Source organism: Lampris incognitus, chromosome 7, assembly GCF_029633865.1.
Source record: "Lampris incognitus isolate fLamInc1 chromosome 7, fLamInc1.hap2, whole genome shotgun sequence".
NCBI lineage: Eukaryota > Metazoa > Chordata > Actinopteri > Lampriformes > Lampridae > Lampris > Lampris incognitus.
In genome coordinates this window covers 5,398,174-5,405,105 of record NC_079217.1, presented here as the reverse complement: position 1 = coordinate 5,405,105, position 6,932 = coordinate 5,398,174, and positions in this window count along the sequence as shown.

Here is a 6,932-nt window from a genome sequence, read left to right as displayed (position 1 = left end):
TGGATCCTGAGCTGGAGGCCTACCAGGAACGACTTCCATCACCAGAAGATCCCCAGACGCCAGTGTCTGGAATGGATACAGTTACAGACACCCCTACACCTGTTGAGGTGCCTACACCAGGCATCACTTTGCCCAGACCAGGACCCATACAGGCCCCTCCCAGAGATACAGTGACTGACTTAGCCACAGGTCGTACATACCCCAGAAGAGACAGATAACCTCCTGATAGACTGACACTGTAGTCTAGAGACTAACCCACAGCTTTGGGGCATAATAATCCCCAGGGTTCAGTCCGGGAAATGAGGTAGTCTACCCTCTTTCCCTAGTTCAGGCAAAAGTTCTATATTGTCAACACAAGTTTTGGTAATTAACACGTTAATTTGTTAAAAGTAATTATAAAGGGAAGAATACCAAACAATAGAGACTGTGACACAGTAATAGAGTGTATTTGAAACCGAGACTTTAAAGAAAGTATATATATATAGAGTGAAATGTTTTACTTTTGTTAAGGGAACATCAAAAGTAAAGTAAAGGGGGAGGGATATGTTATGTATTGGCCATCTAGGTTTGTCCCTTCTAAGATACCGTCACGCCTCCTTTGTGAACCTTGTGTGTTATGTTTATGCGGATTCCGGGGTTCCGACAAGAATACATCTGACCACATAAAATACTCCTCCGTCTCCTGCCTCTTTATTAGAAGTTATACTCAAGTAGAAATAGGAGTATACAACATATTGTTTATAAGGGGTGGGGATACCTGTAGTCAGTTTAGACTGAAGATGTCACTTAGTTGAGTGGTGAAATTTATCTGTCAACAAACGTTGCATCCAGATGAACTGATTCAACCTTCTTTGAATGGAATGTGAAATTGAGGGCGGGACTCCTGGCAGGCTGACCTGGCCAATCCTAGCGCTTGAGGGCGGCAACTTCCCCAAATTGATCCTAGGAAAAGTATATTCGCGTCCAGTACGGTAACACAAGCGATCCCGAAGAAGCTGGCGGGAGGCCTGGGGAGAGTTCTCTTTTCTTTGTGAAGGGCAGGGCGCCCTGGAATGGGATCAACCCAAGAGAGGGACCCAGGCCCTGGAAAGCGTGGTCCCGGCGGTGTCCGGTGAGCTCTGACCGGTCCTTGAAAATCCAGGGGAGACTGTAAATCTCGCGCCAGACCGTACACTTATCCGCAGCAGGTCTCCAAGGTGAGCAACCTCTGGCATGTTAGATCAAGGCAGGTAAGGGAAGTCGGCAAGTCAGATCCGTAACTACAGGTACCTACAAGGCACAAAAGCCTATTACATTACAGGGCCCGAGGCGGGGGCCTTCGACTCGCAGTGGGGTAAGTTTGAGTTCCACAATGGGTTGGTGTACCTGAGGTGGCAGGCTCCTGGATGACGGAGTGGCCTCTTGCAACCTATTGGTGCCCCGTATGCTCCGTCCCTAGGTTCTCCAGATGGTCCATGGCTCGGTGGGGGCGGGGCACTATGGGAACGCCAAGACCCCCCACCATCTCCGGGGGCGGTTGTAGTGGCCTGGCTGTCTACGTGACATGGAGCTGCGCGCGTGCTGCTGCGACTCCTGCATCCACCGGGCTTAGGCCGGCGGCGGAAGAGGGCTTATGGCACATGGTGCTTTGGGCGGCCTGTTCGCCAGCGACAGGCCCTTGGACATTTTAGGGACTATGTCTTGGGTGATGGGGTTGTCGAGGACAACTGACCCCTCAGGTGGGGGCTATGTAGCGATCGGGGAAGACGGTCGCTGGACTGACGGCTACACGCTGGTGAAGTGCAAGGGATTATGTGACTGTTATGTTCATGTTTGAATCATTGTTTTATTAATGTTGTGTTCATGTTTGATTGTTGTTGTTCGGATGTTTGACTCGGACTGGGTGGACGACCATTTGACGGACTGACTTGCAAAGTTTTGAAATAAAAAATCAAATACCATGAAGCTGCGTTATGGAATCTTTAGTCAAACTTTTGCATAACGACAACGGTACATCTGATTGTGCATCCGCGAGCCATGGCTACGAACCCTGTTCTCTAGCGCCGCTACTTCCGGGCTTAACGTGAACCAAGAGCGTCTCGCATATACAACACGTAACCTCCTAGAGTGTCCCCTTGTGACCAGAATACACATTAAAACTAATACCAGAAACATTACTAAACATGTTACAAAACATGGGCTTTACAATCCTCCTTTCCTTACATGTTTTTTAACAATAACTAGTATTAACCAGTCCAACTCAAACTTTCTCTTGCATTATACCTTTTAGTCAGTTCACTTTAAAGTCAGTGAGGTATGACGGGGGTCTTCTGTTTACCCTGACTACGTATCTGAACAGGTGATTGTGGCCCAGGTGGTTTAGGGACTAAGGGCTCTGGGATTTGTTCAGGGTGGATTTCGGTCCATTCCATGCCTTTGAAACCACATGCTGAGAGTGGTGATTTTCAGCCACCGGGAGGATCTTGAAGTGGGATGAGTTTCTGGGGATGACATGGTCATTGTGTTTGGCTGTCACCATGGAGCCTTTGATGACGATCACCCTGTATGGGTGGGGATTGTATAAGCACGGCATGGCGTCCCTTCCTTCTTTTGACGACACAGGACCCTGATGCCTACTTTCACAGCCAAAGGAGCAGCATGGCGCATCCTGTCAGCATTGTGTTTCATCCTGTTCTTTGCCACTGCATCTGCTTGTCGAAGCTATGCATCAACCTGAGACTGGAAGGGAAGAGGAGATTCAGGCAGCTTGATTCTGAGGGGCCTACCGAACAGCACATCTGCAGGCGCCATTCCAGTTGAGCAGTGAGGCGTGGCACGGTAGTTGCGGAGGAATGTGTACAGAGTCTGTTTCCATGGGTGACCTTCAACATGGGCAGCACGTATGGTCTTTTCAAGGGTACACATGAAGCATTTCGCCTCAGCATTGGCCTGAGGCCACATCGGAGTTATCTTCCTATGCCTGAAACCCAAGTATGTAGCGAAGTCTGCATATTCCGAGCTTTGGAAAGGTGGGCCGTTGTCAGTTTTGACCTCCAGTGGAATTCCCAGTGTAGAGAATATTTTGTCGAGTTTAGGGATCGTGGCTCTGGTTGACACGGACTGCAGAATTTCTACCTCTGGATACCTGGAGTATTCATTTATGACCACCAAAAGGTAATTACCAGAAGGGAATGGACCACAGAAGTCCACACCAACTTTTTCCCATGGTGACGATGGTAGCTCAGACATGCAGAGAGGTTCTTGCGTGTGATTAGGCACAACAGCCTGGCATGGGGTGCAGCCAGCTATCATGGTTTCTACTTGTCTGTCAATGCCAGGGAACCAGACTTTCTCTCTAATCAACTTCTTAGTTTTGACCACCCCCTGATGGCTTTCGTGTGCCAGTGACAAGGCCCTGATTTGTAACGAATGAGGGACAACGATCCTCCTGCCTCATAGCACAGTGTCATCCGTAGCGGTCTCAGTTAGTTCAGCTTTGATTTTCTTGAATGACATTAGAGCAGCAAAATCCACTCCGTCAGCAACATCTAGCTTTTCGGACAGTGACTGCCATGAGCTGTTTTTGATGAGTCGAATGGCTTCGCACAGAGTGGGGTCAGTTTTGATCGCCTCTTGAATTTCACTCTGTCATTGCCTTAGGGACAGCATTTGCTGTAACAAAGTTGACATATTCTTCCACTTGTCTTTCATTGTCTGAAGTGTCATGAGAGATATGTGATACTCGTGCAGGGTGGCGTGACATATAGTCTGCCGGGTTGTCCTTACCAGACTTGTAGCGGACTGTGTAGTTGTAAAGCTGCAGACGTAGGCTCCAGCGTTCTATATGAGCAGGTGGCTTGGATTTGGGGTTGTTGAAAATCCATTCCAACGGTTTGTGATCACTGATAAGTGTAAAGGGTGCTCCATAAAGGTATATGTGAAAATGTTCACAGCCCCACACAATTGCAAGTGCTTCCCATTCTGTTTGTGAGTATTTTTGTTCAATGGGGGACAGCGCTCTACTCGCATAGCTTATCACTCTAGCTGGTTCATTTGGGCCATTCCTTTGTGCCAAGACAGCCCCAAGACCTACTGGACTTGCGTCGACTACCAGTTCAGTTAGTCTGTGTTGGTCAAAGTAGGTCATCACAGCATCACTTGTTAGACTTCGTTTCATCTCATCGAGAGACCTCTGGTGCTCTTCCACCCAGGTCCATCGAACAGTCTTTTTTGTAAGTTCTCTCAGAGGTTGGGTTATTGTGGCAAAATCCTTGATGAAACGTGCACTGTAATTTGCCATGCCCAGAAGACTGCGGACCTCACTGGCATTAGTCGGAGCAGCAGCGTCATGAAGCGCCTGAACCTTCTTGGGATCCGGAGAGAATCCTCCATCTGAGAATGTGTATCCAAAGAAGTCCAGAGTGGTTTGTGCGTATGAGCACTTGGCCTTGTTGAGTTAGGTTCTTCTCCCTCGGTCGCTGAAACGTTTCTCCAAGAGCTTGGTCATGGGCAGCTCTTGTTTTTCCAAACACTAATATGCCATCACGTAGGTTGATTACTCCTGGGATGCCATCCAGGGCTTGTTGAATGGCATTTTGTAACACCTCTGCAGCCGATGAAACACCAAAGCTCAGTCTTTTGTAACGTCGCGGGCCTACATGGGTGGAGAATGTTGTGCTATAACGAGAGGATGACTAGTTCTGGCCGATGATACCCACTTTTCAAATCTAGCTTTGTGAAGAACCTGGCTCCATTGGGTGATTGTATCACATCATCTACTGTAGGTGTGACTTTTATATTGCAGTCACTAACCTTTATTTTTGCATGTGGGAGATTTGCTTTTGGTTGGGAGACTGTGTAAAGATACTCCTCAGAAGAGTGTGCCTGCGTTGCTTGTTTCTTGAGATGTGATGCCACTGTTTCCGTTGGTGTGTACATAATGTACTTCATGGCGACCTCTCAAGTCCCCTTGTGGCCGCTTAGAGCGACAGCATTTTCCGAAATGTCCTTGTTTTCCACGCGCGCTGCATGTTTTCCCCCGTGCCGGGCCCGGCATTTCTTCATGGTGGGGAAAGATACCAGAGCAGTTGTAGCATCTTTTCTTTACAGCTCCCCTCCCCACATCTAGATTACTTTGAGCTGCACGTTGTTGTGTTTGTTCCATTCGCGATACTTGAATCTCCACAAGTGCCATGGTTCTACCGAGTGAGAGGAGTTCGGTCAACGTCACCTCTGATTTCTGTACCGCGTGACGCCGCAGTTTAGTAATGTGCACGTTTGAATGATCATAGTTTTGATCTCTCTTTCAACACCAGGAAAGTCGCAAGTTGCTGCTAATTGTCGCAGCCTGGTGTGATAGGAGTCGAGTGTTTCCTCTGCTAGTTGCTTGGCTTGTCTGAATTTGTAGGTCTCGTGGACTATGTTGATTTTAGGGGAGAAGTACTCACTCAGTTTGTCTTTTGCTCGTTTATAGTCCTTTGTCTGTGAATGTTCTCATTCAGTCCTTTGCTTCCCCGGTGTCAGCGAGGGTATCAAAGATGTCCTGTACGCCTTCCCCTGCATAATGTAGAAGCATCGCACGCTTTCTTGCGTCAGCCTTTACATCCAGAGCAACTACGAAGTTTTCAACAGTTGTAGCCACTTCCTCCAACGGACAGCTGAGTTCTGTTCGTCACTTATGTCAAAGGCCCGACGGCAATGCAGCAGCCATGTTAGTGGAAAAAAATTTGAATCCTCGTCGCCAGTGTAAAGTTTTGAAATAAAAACTCAAATACCATGAAGCTGCGTTTGGAAGCTTTAGTGAAACTTTTGCATAACGACAACAGTACATCTGCTAGTGCATCCGCTAACCGTGGCTACTAACCCTGCTCTCTAGCTCCGCTACTTCCGGGCTTAACGTGAACCAAGAGCGTCTCGCATATACAACCCTTAACCTAGAGCGCCCCCTCGTGAGCAGAATAAACATTAAAACTAGTACCAGAAACATTACTAAACGTGTTACAAAACATGGACATTACATGACTGACTGTAATAACATGACTAATACGTCATGACCTAGTTTCGGGAAGCCATTGTTGGGCAACTATTGGGGAGGAGCAGAATAAAGGTACCCTCCTGGGGGTCTTGCGTTGTATGGGACACAAGGAAGGAGCTGCCATTCTAAAATGTATCCTTGCCTCTCCTCGTCAGTTCCGTTCGGTTCTGATGGGGTGTTAAAATTAAACAGCACTCTTGATCGTGCGATGTACGGGACACGAGAGTTGCAAGTAAGAGATCTCTATCCCTCCATTCTTCCACGCTAGCCATAATAATTTAGAAAGGACAGAAAAGGTTGTTTTCATATAATGCATACGCAAACTGTTAAATGGGTAGCTCACAGATGCCAGTTACAATTTGTCTGTGAACTAATAGATCAAACTTGATTAAGAAATTTGGAAAAAAATGTGGCAAAGATTTTGGAAAATGCCTAGACTTAATCAGATTTTTTTGTGAGAATTCAATTAAGATTAAAAAACAGAACAAAATTACAACTGAATGATTAAAAATAGGCTACATAGATTAACAAGGATTCGTAGATTTAAAAATCAAAAGCGCAGCCAGTCAGAGCTGAGACTATGCTTTAGGGGGGGGGACCCCAAAGATGTTAGTTGTCCAATGTTCATCTTGCAAATAATGGTCTTCACTATCGCATTGCAGTCCAGTAACATGGTATGAGGCCTACTTTATGCCTCTCTTTGCGAAATACGGCAAGTAAGACCAGCAGACGCAATTAACTTCACCCTGCCCTAGTGCACATTTTAAAACTGCTTGCTGGCTGCCGCTACCAGTCCACATATGGAAGGAACACAGGGACAACGCCAGAGTAACGAGCGGCTGTGCTCTATAACTCCGGGCACAGTACGATTTTATTCGTCATCGGTGCATCCGGGTAGTTTGGTTTTTTTGATTGACAG